Here is a 19,150-nt window from a genome sequence, read left to right as displayed (position 1 = left end):
AGCAGCTAATCACGCAGCTTTCCGACTTGCTCAGCTCTTGCTGTGTTGCTGGGTAAAGTCATACCATTTCGGATGGAGAGCGGCACTCGTGCACACAACGCTGCTCACACAGCAACAGCCACAGAGCCTCCGTCCCAGGCAGAAAATAATCCTATGCTAAAATAACAAGAACTGAATCTGCAAAGCCTCCTGTTCTTACAGATCAAAGGGCCTCGCACACACACTGAATTTGTGTAGTTTCACATTACAACAAAATTGATATAAAGTGTATGCTGCTGCTGAACGGGCTGCACATGTTCCCCTCTCTTCCTCCTCCTCTCAACCTGGGCTGCACACCGCTGCCGTCTCCGTTGCGCTGGACAAGCATCACGGGATGCACGGTTCGATTTGCTGATCTGCCAGGGCAGTAAGCTATTAATAAACATGAAGAGAGTCTTCTGTTGGATAATTGGGCTGATTGGATTCATTACATGGCCATATAAATCATCAGATGCAGTGCACGGAGATGGAGGGAATCTGTATCTGGAGATGATGAGGAAGGCTTAGAGCACTTCTGCGCACAGCAGCCTGCAGGCATGCTAAATTAGGCTTAGCACTAAACCACATTTTTACATTGCTTCACTAAAACAAGCTCAGACCCCTGGATGTGTTCCCCTGAAACTCCTTTCAGCCTGATTTCTGCACGGTCAGCCTTCATCTTCCAAGCGTTCCCCCTCGCGTTTGCAACTGCTTAATTAATTTGATTTTTAAAAGCACGTAAAAAAAAAAAAAAAAAAGAATCACACATAATTTAATCATTCCACAAAGCAGCACCAGTTTACTGCAGAGCAATTCGTAAGGAGGCAGTACTTAAAGTTATCAACGAAGAGCAAGCAAATACTGTAGATGCCTTTATCACTGGGTGACAACTCTGACTCGCCTCCAGAAGCCATGCCTTCAAGCTCCCTCCCCTTTCAGGGCCCAGAACTGTGTGTATTTAAATGCATTTTACAGGTCAGCAGCATAGCTGAACTTACAAGTCATTTAGCAGAGGTGTAAATAAATAAGCAAGGGGCGCACCAGCAGCTAACCTGGCCCATGGGCACTACACAGGACAGCTCAACTCACCGAGCGAACATTGCTAAACCACTGAGCACAGTAACCTATTAATAGAAGCATTTGCATCAATAATTTCACATCCTTTAGTCACAGAAAAGGGTGCTGGAAAGGCTGGAAAGGTTTAATGGAGTGTGCTAGTCTCTCTGCCCCCAAGCTTGGGCAAGCTGCACCCAAACAACTCCCGAGACCTGTCTGTCCAACCTGCTCTTAACAGCTCCCAGGGAGGGAGAGTGCTAACAAAAGGATCAACATTTCACCAGTTTTTCTGCTTACACAACTTGTCTGCCCTCCTACATTCTCAGCATCTACCTAATACACAAGCACCGATTATCTAATCATTGTTGACCAAAGACTTTTATGAAATTGTTAATTAATTTCACTTCAGCAGGCTGAGCGGCAAACTGCTTTATGCAAGGGAAAAAAAAAAAAAAAAAAAAGAGGAGAACCATAATCCACAGCACATCTGAGCTGTGAAAGTGTTTTGTGTTTGTTGATCACGCTTGGCTTCAAGTGGGTTTTAATGAAGAAAAGCATTTGCATTTTAGAAGTGGATTTTCAAAAGCTCACCGCACCAGCGTCCCTCTGCTCCCGCACAAGCCACCGGTGAAGCCTCCCTCCAGCAACAGCAGCGTGAGCTTTTGGGAAGCGTCGCCTGCACATAGAGCGAACAATACCGCTTGGATTATGCGGCTCTGCACAGTATGCATAGGTTGCATATGTTTGGCTCGCTGCCTCTGTTCTCCTCATCCATCATTTATAGGGAGCTGAGATGGAACGAAGGAGCAGACAACCGAAACGCCGCTGGCTTGTGGCTCCCTCTTCTTATCGTCGTCAGGCAGTTGCGCGGCTCCAGCTCTGCTGCTTTGCAAACTAATTAAACTGATGTCCCTGCATGCACATGAGACGTTTATTAGCTTCAGTGGTTTAGTCAATCTCGAGCTCTCCTCTGCTACCAAGACAAAAGGAAAGATCCTCAAACCAAGCAGTTTCATATGCCTTCGGGTGGGGAAAGGGGGAGAGCGTCCAGGAGCCGACGCACAAACTCAGAGCAAGGAGACCAGAGCTTCCTCCATGCTTTGCCACCAGCCCTTCTGCATCATCTTGGGCAAATCATTTACTCCTGCTTCTGTCATGGCTTCTGCACATTACCCCAGCTTTTGCCAATGTAAAGTTAAAGCTGCCTCATACAATACTTTTGGCAGCATGATGGGGTACTTCTGATATCAGTCTAAAATGCTGAGGACCCCGCTGAGGATGCTCTGCTCTCACAGGGACGTACCTCCAACACCCATGTTCCACCAGTAAGACAACACAGAGCAAACCTGAGTGACGGCAAGGGCACGACGGTCAGATAACTGCTGGGTTCGGGGGCACCTGACAAACACCTGAGAACACAGGCAGGTTTGGCCAGATTTCAGCAAGGGTTAAAAAATCACTGGAGCTGTACCAATCACTGCTAGCTGAAGGTCTGGTTCAATACAACTTAACAAACGTGCGCAAAATAGCGATGTTATCTCTGAACCTCATTAAGATTCTAGGAAACAACATATACTCAGGTTCACAAAATACTTTGAGCTCTTCCTACAGGAACGAAAGCGAGTGCAGATGTTCCTGTGAGGAACCTGTGAAGGCCAAGGACCTGCTGGAGCATTTCTCTTCCCATGCTTCAGGCCCAGGCAGGTCCGCACGTTCTTGCTGACGGACGGCTGTGTTAAGTGCCAAAAGAGACCCCTACAACCGTTCAAAAGCACCTCCAGGGAAAGCACCTTACTCCTGCGGCTGCCATCTCCGTTTACTTCTCTCCTTCCTCCCTCCCCATGCAGAAGTGTGAAACAGGTTTAGGATGCAATTAACACTAATATACGTCTTTCATCTCAGTAATTACTTTTATTATTTAAATGTATTTCTTATGGCCAGATTTTGAATGATAAATGAGTCCAAATGAGAGCTGTTGGCACAATGGTCTGGTACAGTATCTGCACACAGTATTAACCCCTTGGCTAAATGGAATACATATATGCAACTAATAAGAGAATTACAATGGAAACCAAGCACAATGACTCAACTCCTGATAAAGTGTTCATTGTTATTACCGGGACCATCCCACAACATGCCAGATGGTTTTCAAACATAATTCAGACTCAGACAGATGCCCTCCGGTGATTCTTGTTCAGGCAATTGAAAGGCATTACTGCATCTGTAGCAGAATTGAAGGTATGCCAGCGTGCTTAGCTTAAACTGTCAACAAAGATGTAAAGAAGCTGCAAACAGAAGTGTCTGAGACACGCAAACTTATCCTGTTAAACTATGAAGGTGCAGGGGTAATATTTTGGGGGAAAGCAGTGATAAAGTCTTAAGCCACTTCAAAAAGTGCCATGAAATAGCATCTGCCAAAGCCATCTGAGGCAATCTCTACCCTCAGACCCCTGCAATCTAAAAAACACGGTGAATAAGAAAGCCAAGGAAAAGAAATAAAAACTTGTAGTTGCCATTTGTTTTGCCAACTGTTACAGAAAGATTTTGATTTTGAAGTTCTTGCTTTCCTAGAGTAGATAAGCAACAGTTTCCTCTGGAAGAAGAAAGCACAAGTGCAGCTTTTGAAGACGGCAATTTGACTGCATGAGGGTTCGACCGTGACACAGTGAACTCAGGTCAGGTCGAAGACAAGCTCAGAGATGCAAAGGAAGCACCCAAATCAAACTGTAAAGCCCCACAGCTTTCCCCTGACGCAGACAAATGCACCATTTATGCAGGACCATATCCTTGCCCCTACTGCAGGAAATTTAATACAACGTTCTTTGTGCTCCAAAAAGAGGGTATTTTCCTTCCCTGTCCCCACCCTCCACAGGAAGGAAAACTCCTAGGAGATCTCTATGAAGAGCTTTCTGTGAACGTCAGCCTAAGGACAACCACACTGTGCAACCTCTTCTCTTAGGCTATGTGACCCAAGAAGAAAGTCAGGATGACCAATTTCACGTATCACATCAAGCTTCACAACAACTTCTGGCAAAACTGGAGACAAAGGTCACGACATTACTTTCAGGGATGGTCTGGCTAAGCCATCCCAGCTTCTAATTGCTGAGAACACTCATTTCCAAGCAAGCATCTTAAAGGTGTGCCTCTTTCTGCTCAGCAAGAACATAAAAAAATATACACGTATTTTATTAATATATACATATAGCCTTCTACTATACTTCTGTTCAGCAAGAACATATACGCCTTCCTAAAGGTAAGAAACAATCCTCTGCAGAAGGGGACTGGCTACGATGAGGGTGGTGAGGCACTGGCACAGGTTGCCCAGAGAAGCTGTGGATGCTCCATCCCTGGAAGTGTTCAAGGCCAGGTTGGACAGGGCTTTGAGCAACCTGGTCTCATGGAAGGCGTCCCTGCCCATGGCAGGGGGGCTGGACCTAGATGATCTTTCAAGGTCCCTTCCAACCCAAATGATTTTATGATTCCATGGGTAGCAAGTCCCTGAGAAACTACTGTTAATTTCTGAAGACACTTGTTCAGCCTTTGAAAACTGAGGAAGAGACCTTTGCCTTGCTCCAAAAAAAAAAAAAAGACAACAAAAGGGAAAAAAAAATTTAAAAAAAATCCATGACTGGAAACCTCTGTCTGAGTTGAACACCCAGAACTCTGCAAAAAACTGATGGGATGGAAGAAAAACACATCTCTGGAAAATATGCCATTTTTATTTACAGCATATACGTTGTGCTCAAGGACACCTATTTTTTTGTACCAACGTCTTAAAATACTGACCTGGCTTACTCCTATAGATAACACAACCAAAATGCAGTCAGTGATGATAAAGTCAGCTCTGCAGCACCTTCTTTATGAATACTCCTTCCCTGCCAGTACAACAAGTAGCTGCTTCATTGCTCGCAGAGGTGTGCCAATTACTCAGACCCTAATTGGCACGAGCTGCTCACACCACTTCTTCTGTATCAAACTGAATGTTTTGTTTCAATAGCCGCTGAACTGACATGGAAAACAGGTGATAAAATGCACCACTGGGCGATACAGTTTCAGCCGCAGAGGTCATAAATGAGAAAAACACTGCAGAGGGCAAATTTCCATTTCCTCTCTTCCTCTTTTTTTTTAAAGTTTCTCATTATGTATTGTACATTGCTAAAATTAATCAACGTGAAAACTGCAAATTAATGATGACTAGTGGCAAATGCCATTTAATTTGGAAGCTTCAGATGCCAAGAGAGCAGGAGCCAATTGGTTCGAATTGACAGCAGAGCCATGAATAGGAGCACCTGCAGCACTCGGGCACTTCTCTTAAAAATATAATGACGCAGAGGTATCGAGCACTCCCCGCTCGCTTCCCAAATTCAAGCCGACAACTCTCCCTCCTCAATACTTTCAACACTCCTGTTTCTTTCAGAGAAGGAAAAAGAAATACTGAAAAACCTTCTGGGTCACATCAGAGCAGAGGGAGACAAATCGGTGCTTGTTCCCCATGAATATGACTTTGTCCTAGCTAGGCTGGACTGGCCCGGGAAATCCAGCTGCTGCCCACATCAGGCTCTCCCATTTACAGCAGCTCTCTGTGGACCTGGTGCTAAGGCTAAGTGGTCCCCACAGTCCTTATCTGTGTACATATATACCGAAGCGTACTCTGAAGTCCCTCGTACGCCCCTTTGGGCAAGCACTTCAAAGCACGGCTGGCGTCTGACCGAACCAGGGCCTTGCAGCAGGAGCCAGGCGCTCTGCGCTGGCTTCCCCTCCACCACGGGGCTGTAACAGGTTCTGCCTCTGTAAATTAAGTTTTAGCGTCTTAAGACCATCTCTCCCAGGACAGGAATCCCACAGTGCTCGGCACTGTGCATGCCCACAATAACAGGCAACCCCTCTCCCGAAGAGCTTACATGACGGACAAAGGAGCAGTATCTCCAGCGAGCAATGACTCAATCTTAATTCTTCACAGCAAAACAGAAAATCAAACCAGGCTTATTCTACTTAAGACAACAAGTACCGAAGGAAACTACCTATAGCATACATGAGATGCGTCCTTACCCCCTCTGAACACTCAGTACCCTCTTTTTAGGCACAGGCAGGAGACAATTGCTACATTTCAGAAGTACATGGAACTCGCAATTTTTCTAAACGTTTAAAGAACTCACTTTAACCTCTGCTTGACCTGTAACAATCTCAGAGGGGAAAAAAAAAGCCATAAACAAATATGCTTTTGAAGGAAAGAAAAGCACCAACTGCCAGGCTTCCTCTGGCATTCAGAGGAGGCAGACAGTTATATCATAATGCACCCTCTCCATTCAAAAGGGCCGGCAATGTCAGAGCTTAACAACATCTGAAAAAGAAGCCATTTCAGCAAACAAATCATTGTGCATGTGTGTGACAGACCTAAAATAGCCCCCCACGCCACTTGCCTGAATGAAAAAGATTCACTTCTGTTGCCAGGCAAAGCCGGGTCTCAGTCCAGCTTCAATGTTCCAAGGCAGGAAAATGTCATTTTTTAAAAGTTGATCCTTCTAAGTAGCATCCTGAGCTGAATATATAGTACATGTTTTCCCATGAGCCATAAAGAGAATGTCCTATATTTTGACCGTGAACAAGCTTTTCTAGGAATGCAAATTTTGCTCTCAATAGTTACACAATGGACTACAGTGTCACAAGCACCATTCGTGCTCGATTAGTCATTCTTTTATTTTTTTTTTTAACAGAAATTCACAAAAGGCCTACAGTGTGTGTAGAGCACTTGCTAAACAATAGGCTGATTGTTTAAAATATTTGCAAGATGCCGAGAATAGAAGGCCAACACCCAAAGACTAACCAATATGCAGCACGTAATTAATAACAGCGAGCAGCCCACAGTATCATGCTTTCATGAGTCAAACAATCCAGAAGGTAAAAAACAGGAAGAACAGCAGCTATCAGAGGCCTGAACCGATGTCCGCTGATCAGCACATGGAAGGTAACTACAAAATGATCTGTCTTCAAGAGAGGAAAAAATGGGGAGTTAGGCTTCTAACAAGCTCCAGGCTGGTATGGGATGGTGCTCAGCTGCAAGGAAGAAAACAGAAGGAAAAAAAAAAAAAAAAAAAAAAAAAAGGTATATTTTTCAAGAAGTTGTTAGACTTCTGCAGGGAACTGACATTTTACCTCTGTTTCACCAAGTAAATTTCAGCCCATATCTACAGAGTCCAAAATTAGTAACTACCTCCTGAAAGCAGGCCAATAATCCAGTACCTTGGTCTGACTCCAGTTCCTAATGGAAATGTTTGGCTTGCAAAATCCACCACTAGCACAAGCGCCTTCACTTGCAGCATTAGGAGTTTGGGCAGTGAGTGGTGGGCAAGGCAAGCAACCCACCTCCTCCAGGTGAGACACGATGGAAAGGCAGCCCAGTCGTTCTAGCTGTGCTTGGGAGAAAGGTTTGACAGACTTCCCAGGGATGGTGCGCACGTCTGGGTCTGTGCTCCAAAGCTTTGGGGTTTCCAACCACCAGGACAGACCCTTAGCGCTGAAAATAAATTAAGACTATAACGTGAAGAGGGGTTCAAAACACAACCTTGCTTACCATCAACACAAATAAGGTTGCCTGCTAGAACACTGCTCCCACCCACTCATTTCTGCGCCTTCCTACACATGAGGTTATTGCTATGCTTTTTGGGATCATTTGGGGTTGTTCAGAAGGAGCCAGAGCCTTTGTTTTCAAATATAAGAAGTTGCAGAGGGCAGGACTGAACTAGAAGCGAAGAAGATCCCCCCACCCCAAGAGAACAGTATTTCTAGGTCAAAAAAACATGGCTGAGGGAGAGAAGTTCCAGCACCTCAGGCTTCAGATGGCTGAAGAAGTGCTGCAGCGTGACAGGGCGAAAGCCATTAGGGAGATCACTGACTGACGGGGCGTTTGGCAGTGATCTCTCAGGCCGTGGTGAATCGGGACATGTCCTGACCTGCAGCTTTCTCCCCCAAACAGCCCAGGCAGCAGCCCAGGCAGACCACAGCCAAGGGGCTCTCCATGCAGCATGACTGCCTCTAGCAAAAAGGCAACTCCAGAATCCAAATCCAAGTGTTTCCTGGTGCTACAAGACCACCCATGTCTCTTAGCCCTACCTGTGGAAGAAGCTGATTCCAGGGCTTGGGACATTTTGTGGCAGAGAAGTAAGAGACCTGGGTGGTGCTGCCATCTCCTACATCAGAGCAACCTCGGATTTACCACTGCACCCCACAGGAGAAAGAGGGCTGGCAACACCTAACTGTCTCCACAGGTACTTTGAATGCAGACAAAAGTCATGATGGAAAACCTACACACAGTTCAACACCACTCTTGCAGTTTACCAATATTTATATTTACTGTATAAACTTCCACTCCCTTTCTTTAAAATACTTTAAGCCAGAGAAAAACATGCAGGTAAAAACATGATCAGGATTTTGATGCAAATTCAGACAGTCCCACGACAAGTTGCAATAACAACTCCAGAGTCTGAGAGCAAGGAGAAGCAGAAAAAATGGAAACCAACACAGGATATCAAATCTTTTCTTTGCTTGTTAATTTTTTTTTTATTTTTTTAGAAAAAAAACTTTTAACTTGATCAAGGAAAGAAACAGAAATAATACCTACATTAGTAAGTACTTACCTTAAGACAGAAAGGAGAGCTGGATAAAAAGACAGATGTAACTTCTCTTCTACTATTTGTATTCTGTCAGCACCTTAACTTCTAGTTACATACTAAGAACCAGTTACGCATAGTTTAACCAAATATATGTATACTTCCCACAGTTCATGTGCTGTCTCAGTTTTTCTTTAGATTCCTACCTATTTCCCTATTTAAAAAACACCTTAGTTAGAACGTAACACATATTGTTAAATGTTCTGATTTTCTTTCAAACACACACCACACAACCCCCTCACCCCAATAAACCAAACACCCACAGGAATTAAAAATACCAGCAATTTACTCATCAATGACATTACTTGTTCCATCCTGGGAAAAATCAGGAGGAGGATGAAAGAATGTATAAATACAGCCAATCTGGAGTCTTGTATCCCCTAGCAAAACTGACGTGGTGTAACACCTTGATAAGCTTTCACAGACACTATGCAGCAGCGTGCTCTGCCAGACTCGGCTCAAAAAAGGATTGGGAACAACTAGATTCTGTTGGCAGCCCAGCCCCTGCATGAAATTGGTCCCTAGCAGAGTCTCAAGGCTAAAGTAAGTCAAGTATTCAATAATTTGGGGGCTTTATTTCCAGAAATTCAAGCTAAGACAACACAGGATGTTTTCAGAAATGCTGAGCACCTGTATCTTGTCACAACTTCCAGAGAGCCCAGCATCTTTGAAGATTGTGGTCCATCAGTCAAAGTCCACAGGTTCAACACTCATACCTGGCACCAGCTTTCCCTACAAACTCAGTCCCGTTTATTCTCTAAATACAAAGCCCCGTTTCCAAAGTGCTCAGCAGCCATTGATTTCTATATGGCCTGGATTTGCCAAAGAGCTCTGCGCACTCATTCACCCCACTGGCCAGTTGTAGGGTACATGTTGAAAACAAAGGTCTTTCAAATTCTTCCACCTTACAACGAGATGAGGCGCATTTCGTTTGTAAGCTCATCTGAAGATTTTCTGTACATCAGTTCTCGTGCATCCGAAACGAGGGCTAATTTTCTAATATCACCCACAGCCACTCCCTCCTGCCACTTCTGCTTCCTCAAGCAGAAATCAGTGTATGCAAAAACCAAAGTAACTCGAAGAGGAATAGGGTCAATGAGGTTTGGATGGTTCAGCTCCTGATGGTAGATACCACAGGTCTACGCTCCCACTTAGTCAATGGAAAACGAGGCAATGGAGTCTAGCCAACAATTCAGCTCTCCCACAGTGAACACTTATCTTTGTTCAGTTGAATTACTTGTGGAGTGTATTGACTCTGCTGAGGGTAGGGAACTTTTAGATACCTACTTCACATGGAGATATGGCAATCTGAGTTAGATCCTGCCCCGGTTTCCAGAAGTTGGCAGAGAAGTTTGTATTTGCTTTTTGTTTTCAACTGAACTGCAACTTTTGCAGACACCAGAGAAAGCACAGGGAAAGAAGGAAATGCGAAAATGAGAGAACATAATGTATTTCTCCAACTTGAGAGGAGCCTCGTCCAAGAGAATCTGCACATATTCGTGACATCTTTCTCATCTAGCTATTTCCTTACGTTGAAAAAGGAAGAAGCTTTTTCTGTAACGGAACAACTGACATGGCCTCCCTTCCCATCTTCATCTTTGTTTAAATGCAAAACTTGTCACATGTTATTACTTTCACTCTTCTGTCAAACACGGGTAAAGTTGTCCAAATGTTACAAAAAACTATGAGTGGACAAACTAGACAGATATACACACATATAAGAAGAAACAGGGCTTAGGAAACCAGACTACAAATCTCTGCTCTCTCCTCACTTGCAAATAGGTTTAGTTAATACGTAAAAAAGAGGAATGACGTGAGTTAAGAAATACCTCCTTCCTTTTTTGGACTGGAGAACAACCCAAACTCAATGCACTTTTTGCCCCTACCGCCATGATGGGGAGGGAGTTCTGCGTAGGTGGTCACATCTGAATTACTCACTGTAGGCTCTCCTTACAGTCACCAGGGAGAAACTGAGATGACTCACTCTTCCCCATTGTCTACAGAAAGAAACCCAGAGACTAGCAGAGATCTGTGTCAGTCCAGTGAGATGAGACAAATCTCATCCAGGGTGCCTGTATTGTTCTTTATGCAAGGTGGAAGCAGAAAGCGGAAGCAGAAGGTGGAATCTAGAAACAGAACATGTTTTAGGAAAGAAAGATGAAGGATGTTCCTCCGTGGTGCTGGAGGCAACAGTGATCAGCGGAAGCTGTACCCCAGCAGATGGTAACAAGTGAAGGGCCAAGACTGCTCTGCTGGCGCAAGTCCTGAGCACATCCACAAACAATCCCACCACATTATTCTTCTCGCACCCCGGCATTTAATGACCATTCTGGTAGCATGCTGCTTCGCCATTGAGGAAAGTCTTGGGAAGCACTCTCTCATGAGGTGTGCGGGCTGTCCATTAGACTGGAGGACACAGCCTGAATTTTCAAGAACAGCCTACTCCAAAAGTCAACTTGGGTAAAATGCGAGCAGAAGATCCCACGTTTTTCATTTCTTCATCAGAGGTGTTCTACTTACAAATGAGATGCTGATCAGTTTTGCTTTCTTAAAGGTGATCTTTACCAACCATCTGCTGGATAAACCGACCTTTACTCTGATGACTGATTTTTGACACTCGTCCTTCAGCAGCTCATCTCTGCTACTGCTGGCTTCAGTGACCACCCCTACCTTCAGCATCTGCTCTCCACAGCAGCCAGACAGCCCCTATAATCTTCCGTATGTAACCAACTCATTCACAGGCTCCAGCTCTTTCATGGGCAGGTTTAGCTGAAACAGTCGATGACACTAGTCCTACTACCTATCTATGTAATCTTCCTCTTCGAGAAGACCACCATCTTACAGCAGTGATATCATGTAATTATTAATACAGCAATAAAAACAGCACGAATGCTTTCTTTTCACTAAAGGCAGGAGGTACGAACAAGGCTCAGAATGGTTCAGGAGCTCAGTAATTCTGATATTAGTGCTTTTTGTGCCGGGGGCGGGGGGGGAAACACCAAACACTTTGCTCACAAGACACCAAGCAATGATCAGATGTATCCTCACTCCACCAGTTAAATTTTTGTTCAGAAAAATATAGTTGGGTTAACCTTGAGCTCTGTCATTCAGTACTGCCATTGCTCTTCATAGGCCATAAGCTTTGTAGTGAATTTTCAAGGCCTCCGGACTGAGGTTTGTTACTCTTGCTTTGCCTGAACTTTTCTTGGCCTGCCTGCAGCTTTGTTTTACTTGTTTAGTTGTGACTGTGATTTCTGTAATTGGCCAGGTGTCTATATCTACTTTGTTTTCTTTTTCTTTGTGTGTGGTACAACCACAGTTTTGCAGACAGCAGTAACAAGCAGTTATTCTATACAGAATGAGATATTTACCACTGACATAATGACTTTGTATAGAGAAATACAACAGGCTGGTGTGACAGCAGAGGCCTGGAGAAGTGAAGGATCTGTCCTACAGGAGTACAGGCATAAGATGAGAAGAGATGGGGCACAGGCTTGGCACTGGAGACCGTGGCTATAAACGTTAAAGAAATGCAGACCTGGAGCTGGACAAAACTGGTTTTAGGGGTAACAAAGAGAACAAAGAAATAGTATCTAATACCCATAAAAGCAACCATAGATAGCAAAAATCACATGTAACGTGGAATTGCAGACCAATGAAGAAAGAGATAGGTGTAAAGTTGTTTTACCAAACACATTAAAATGATCCCAGGTGGATCCTACAGTAAGGAACGAAGAAACCATCAATATGAACCTCATACTTCTCGCAACAAAGGACTCCAGATGCTGACAACTCACTGTAACACCCACCACCACCAGAATAAAACCAGCAACCTCGGGACCCAGAGGAGCAGGGGAGGGGTGAGCGTAACACCATGAAGCGGGGTAGAAACTAAGAACTGTATGTGTGTCAGTTTAAACTGCATTACTATTATTTTTTTTTTCTGTAATAATTGCATCTGGACTAAAAATGATTAGACTTTTGAAATTTCAGTTACACTGACAATAAATTCTTTGCTATATAAAGATGTGCTGCCTTTTTGCCCGTGAACAAAATTTTGAGTGTAACACTTTGTATAGGCATGTAGTCTCTTTACATCACAGTAAATAAATCCAGATAAAATCGTTGTTTTATTCCAAACAGGTGTTGCCCGTCTTCCCAGAACAAAGAAAAAAAACCCCATAAACTCGTGTTTTTCTAACTAGTTCAGCAGAAATATGATCACATACCCACACCTGAGCCAGATCAAATTTGAACCATTGGGTGACCTAACATTAATGATTCTGGAGCCACGGTCAGAAGACTACAGAAACACCAGATCGGTAAAGTGGAAGCATTCGTACGGAGCTAACAAAATGACTAGAACATCACCTTAAAGGGGTTATGGACTAGAAAACTGCTAACGCTTTCTCTTCATCAAATATATCAGGGTTTAGAAAGCAATGGAAAACAATTCATGGAGCGGAGAGGCAAGAGAGAAGCAAGGAAAAGAGCTACCTTGAAATGACTGGAAAATTACTGAGTGAGAACACTGCCTGGCAAAAGAAACTACAGGTGGTAGGAAAAGGAAAAACAAATACTTGAAAAGTTCCACTGATTTTTTGTTGTGATCTTTAACTGATTTTTTTCTTCAATTAGCTCGCAGCTGCTGGGGCTATAAAAGAGCCAGATGGTTTTTTAGTTAAAAATGAAGATGGGGGTAGTTACTGTGACAGTCTCTCTTCTGTATTCTCACTTCCCTGGGTTATCCCAAACACCTCTACAAACCAAGCACTTCATTACCTTCCTGTCATCCTCTTCTTCATGGTGGAATGGGCTTCCCATGGACAAATAACGAGACCACTTTTTTCATGTCCTGTTTTACAACTACCCCTTGTATGTAACATCTTGTCAGAGTGACCTCTGGAAGGTTTCCGACGCATTTCTAATGTATGCTTGCTGGTTTCTTCCTCAACTAAGCTTTCCGATAACATAAGCCCTTTGCTGTATGGATCAGGTCTCTTTTTACACTACCCAATACCCTCAGCACCGAAAAATCAGTAACAGTAAATCAGGTCATCAGGAAAAGATTCATGAAAAAGAAGCTGTGGACTATTGATTCTGCTGAGCCATTCAGGAGGTGTTATGACCTTTCCAAATGCAGTTCTTGCCATTGTACACGAGCTATAAAAGAATTAGCAAAGAAAAGGAGAGGATAAAACATCAGAATTGGATAACAAAATATGTTTCAGAACAGGTGTTAACCTCTAACTGAAGTCATAGCAGGAGTACAATCACGTAACAGATAGGAATTGTGTAATATGACATCATCAGGTCATCCTCCATCTTAAAATTCAGGTTCCATAATTGTGTCTCCATTGTAAACAGCCTGTAGTTAAGGAACTATGTGTACAACTCAAAACTGTCTAGCAAATAGACTGTTAGTCAATGTAACATTACCATTTCTCTTCAGAAAAGGCAGTGCTTGATGGGACCCAAGAGAGCCGTGTTCTGAGCCTAGCTTTACTCCTCACCAGCTGTCAGATCTTGCTTCATCTCTCCACAGCAGTTTTTCATCTCATCCTTAGACTTTCTCACTCTTTGCCCAATCTCTCAGCAAGGAGTCTCAGCACTCGACTGCACATCCAAGAGCTTAGTAAAATTACCCACCAGACATTAGTAGAAATAGAATAGTCCTGGCTTAGGCACATTTAAATAGTTGGTCTCTGGCTTTTCAACAGAGAAATCATCGCCTTCTGTATCTGTATAGCAGCTAGAACCACGGCACCCCAAATTCCTGTGAGGCCTTTAAACAGCAATATAACATTAATTACAATACAAGAAACAGGCAAGTGTCAATTGTATTTTATACTCTCAGATGGAAAATATCCTTAAAAAACAAACACATACACATTTCTGGAATGGTCAGAGCCTGAACAAAGAGACGTGCATGTGCATAACAGAGGAAAACTTCTAGGACTGAAGGTCTCACACTCCAAGAGAAGTAGGAATGTTTTCTGCTGAATGCAGGAGCAGAAATGTGCATGCCAAAGATTGCTACTAAAAACAGCTCCCGAGTTCTTCAAAGGTAATGGTTTCCCTTCACGAGTGCACTGCGTAAATTAAAAGCTCTAAAGTATTTTTGACTGAATGTTATTTTCATTATTTTCTGCCCCAAATCCTCAGACTCTAATAAAAGATTCTCCTCACTTTGCAAATGTATATGCAGGCACAACTGCTCTTTATCTTCACAATATACAGTACACAAAAAACCTACCTCAGAATGGACTTCAGTTGCAAATAAGTGTTATAAATTATCACTCACATATTAAAATTAATGATAATGAGCCCATCTGGAGTTGCTAATTGGTTCTAGGCATAGTGTTAAGCTTTGCAGATGCAAAAAGCAGTTCATTATCAACACTCAGCCAGCAATGTACTTGTCTTAAATGGTAACAACTCTTGAGAAATCCTGCTTCACACATATAAGAAATCAAATGCAAGAAGTGCACTCAAAGCCCATGAGGAAAATGACAGCTACTCACATTTCACTGAACACCAGAACTGGCAAAAATCTTCCCTTTCAAACTCTAACTTCAATGACTCATCACAAAACAACTCCATCAGCAAAGCTCATACATCTGGTAGCAACGTGGTGCTAGCAAGCCCTCCTCAGCCAACAGCTTACAGACCCAACTCCTTCCCACATCACTCACCCGTGGGGAAAGAATTCCTTCAACGTAGCCTTAAATCAGACCAGGTATTGACAGGACCTTATTTGAGACAAAGGGGGGAGTTCATATCTCATGGAGCTATTGCTTCAACAGACCTTGCTGCACTGATTTACACAGAGTTTATGTTTTCAGAGTTATCCCTGCAAACATAAAGACAAGGAGCATGATTATTCTCATATGCTTCAGTAAAAGTGCAATACATAGGATGCACTGTGTCCGCAGACCTCTGTGGATGATAACCACCAGCAGAGAGGTGGTAACAAGCAACCAGAAAGTGGTAACATCAACCACTGCTACAGTCATGCTGGCAGGAAACATCTGCCCACTGCCTTATCTCCTTCTCTCATTGTATACTGAGGTTGAAACACCACTGACATCTCCTACAGCAGTTTCTTTACAGTGCAATCACCTCCACACTTTTGCACAGGCATTACAAATTTACCTTCAGCACATCTAACTGAAAGCCTCTTAGATATCTTACTGGACTGTTGTTCAAACTGGACTGTAATATGCTCTTTCAGATAATGTTTCTGAGAAATGCAGAGAGATATACATTCATACAGAAACTATGGCACATAATCACACAGACTGCAAGAACAAAATGCCTAATCGCTTTTAATGAAAAGTAAATACCTGAAGTTTGACATCACCTTTTTCCTGAAGTCATGGGTTCCGCTAAAGTCATACATGGCTCTGTCTGGCTTTCCTTTCACAAAAGGAAAGATTATGGTAGAGTTTTGTTGGCTGTTACTTTGAATTCCAAAGGTCGGAGAGTCCGTACACAACTTCAAATTTAAAAAAAAACAAAAACAAAAAACCACAAAACAAAACCCCCACCCACAACTCTACCTACAAATTTGTTTTAAGAGTGGTCTTTGAAGAAGTCTGATTAACTAGCACAGCTGAAACATGTTTATCACTCACTCACCCAGGATCCCCAGGCCATTTTATAGATATAAAAGCAGTCCATAGCACTGAGTAAAGCTTGCTCTTCTGGACATAACTGTACTGTAGCTCATCAAACATTAGAATCAGTGTTTTACCTCACTCCTTTGTCTGTCTCACAGGTTGTTCCCGGCCTGACACTGCAGACACGCAAGCGCTCCTTGCAAGCTGCTAGTTAAATACCACCGCAGCTCTTTGTGAGTAGTTGGCTCATGGTCATCTGTCTTCCACGAGAACAGGATGCAAGGGGAAAGTCCATCCTAAATATTGACCTTTGGAAACCACAGAGAGCTGCAGAACCCAGTGCTGTGCCACCCAAACCCAGCTCTGGGTGAGACAGCTTAGACTTGAAAAGCAGAATAGCTGTTTCAGCAAAACTGCGAGGGCAGCTGAGCTAATTAGCTGTGACCTGCTCATTTGAAACTAACTCAGTATTTCCACATAGAGCTGGGGATTTTTTACCACGTACAAACAGCAATACTGTGAGTCTCGTAAAGAGTTTTTAAAATATTTTTCCAGTTGGGACAGAAAGTAGGTAACATTTGTTTAGTTATTCCCACACCTTACTCGGGGATCACAGGTACTGCACATTACTAGGGTCTATTAAAATATCAAAGCAACTTTCACTGTCAAATGCCATTATTGCTATATCTCATGTGCATTATTAAAAGACAAATAAATGTATATATGTTCTTCAAGGCACTTATTCATGGGAGCAACCTTACGTATAAGTAAACTCTATCAAGCATGTCTTCTTGAGGAGTTAGATCTTCAGTATCTCTAGAAATACAACACTTACTTAACTTCCGAGCTGGAGCTGAGACAATCCAAATAATACGTTGCTGTATATATTTAATATTAGCACCTTTCCCAGTCTTCTAAATCTTGCATAAAACAATTCAGTCAACTACAACTCAATAAGGTTTCACATTGCTAGGTAACTGCGAATCTGGGAAGAGTGACCTTCTACTCATTTTTTTGTTGTTGTTCCTTTCAAATAAAATGGATTATAAAAAACTGATGACAGCACCCTCGCGATTCATTGTGCTCCTCACATCATCCCCAAAGCTAACTTTTTCTTTTTAAACAAAGTCACTTAGTGAAAATATGTCACATCTCTATAGTCATAGGTTAACAATTCAAAGTCGGTCTAGCTATTAGACCACAATCACAGAGATGAAAATAACTATGTTTCAAGGCATACAAATAGTGCCATTAGCTTCAGAGGGATTGTTCTGATGCATAAAATCAGACTGCAGTGCAGCTTTAATGAAAAAAATCTTAAAAAAAAAAAAATGCTGAAAATGGATCTACAGGCCAATTCATAGGAAAATTATTTATTTGTGCATAAGTATCACTAGATTTGCAGGGGAAGCTGGTAATAAACATTCTGAAGGTCACCAGGCATCTCTCATTACAAAAGCCTTATTTTACTTTCTTGTAATTTTGCCCTAATCTTAACCATTTAAAGTAAAAAGTTCCACAGCATACACCAACTCAAGATGAGGGTTTTTTTTTTATTAATAATTGCAGATGAAAAAGATTTATCTATTTCCAACACCTGGCTAGAGAAAAATACATGTTGTTTGGAATACGTAAAAAAAATTGGCTAGCTTTCTTCTACGAGTTCTAGATGTTGGAGCAGAGACTTGAAATTCTGAAAGCTTTTGGATAAGCTTTTTTTATACCCCAAGAAATCTGTTCAAGTCTTGGCCTTTTCAGGGCTTGGAGGACATAGCTTTGTGCATGCTCAACAGATTTATCAGCTCAATTTCCCCACGGTTCCATCTGTGCAGGGCATGCTGCTGAGAGGCTGAACAGGAGTTTCCTTGTAGCCCTTGGCTCTTCTCACTTAAGCTCTCTTTTGTGTCCATAGGCCTGTGTCTCTTACAGTGACTGACCTCCAGATGGGTCCAAGTTGCCCGAGTTGATGCAGAGGGAAAAAGAAGAGCATATTGGGTCAGTGAGGTAAGGGGGCAAAGAGGCCTGTACGCATCTGGCAGAGCACAGGTAAACCGCACAAGGAAACCGATACAGAGAGCAGAGAACAGAACAATTTGATGAAGGAGGGTGAAATGAGGATGAGGAGGCATGAAGGACTCAAGAAGGAAGAAACACGAGTGGAAACTGGGCCCTGCCTGTCTGGGAAGCAGCTCTGCGGGAAAAGCCTTGGGTGTCCTGCTGGGGAAAAAACAAGCATGGGAGTACAGAGATGCTGGCAGCAAAAAGGCGACCAACGCCCTGGGCTGTAAGAACAGAGGCAGAGCCAGGAGATGCCGGGGAGGATCCCCTTCTACTCGGCACTCATTAGAGTGCTTCTGGAACACTGCATCCAGTTTTTAGCCCCCCAGTGCAGAACAGACATTGACGACCTAGAGGGAGTTTAAGGAAGCACCACCGGGATGGCGTGGCTGGAGCACCTGCCCAGGAGGAGCAGCAAGGGGAGCCTGGAGCAGAGACTGCTTCGGGGGACTGAAAAGCAGCCCCAGTGCTTACGTGGAAGGTATCCAGGAGATGGCGATGGGCTGCCCAGAGAGGTTGTGCAGTCTCCATCTTTATAGGCTTTCAAGACCAGACTGGGTAAAAGCCATGAGCAGCCTGATCTGATCTCAGAGCTGTCCCTGCTGTGAGCAGGAGCCTGGACTGAGGGATGCTGAGATCCCTTCAGCCTGAGTTACCCAGTGATCCTATAACCTGGGCATGGCGAGGGCAGCCAGAACGGGACAGAACAACCTTCAGCCACCAGGTCAT

At 43.4% G+C, this 19,150-nt stretch overlaps 1 protein-coding gene across 2 annotated transcripts in view; it reads right to left on the bottom strand.

The window, feature by feature from the left end:
• Positions 1-19,150, bottom strand: part of MTMR2 (myotubularin related protein 2) — a 63,555-nt gene that overhangs the window by 43,322 nt on the left and 1,083 nt on the right. The window contains exon 1 of one of the 2 annotated variants that reach the window (XM_087756447.1): positions 16,498-16,516. The exons of the other annotated variant lie outside the window; for it this stretch is intronic. The gene's annotated coding sequence lies outside the window, so the exon portion shown is untranslated. Of the gene's footprint in view, positions 1-16,497; positions 16,517-19,150 lie in introns of those variants that run through there. 2 annotated transcript variants of the gene reach the window in all.

The sequence above is a fragment of the Nipponia nippon genome, unplaced genomic scaffold, assembly GCF_047370975.1.
Source record: "Nipponia nippon isolate SJK-2023a ecotype South Korea unplaced genomic scaffold, ASM4737097v1 scaffold_2, whole genome shotgun sequence".
NCBI classification, from domain to species: Eukaryota; Metazoa; Chordata; class Aves; order Pelecaniformes; family Threskiornithidae; genus Nipponia; species Nipponia nippon.
This window is presented reverse-complemented; position numbering and strand designations above follow the sequence as displayed.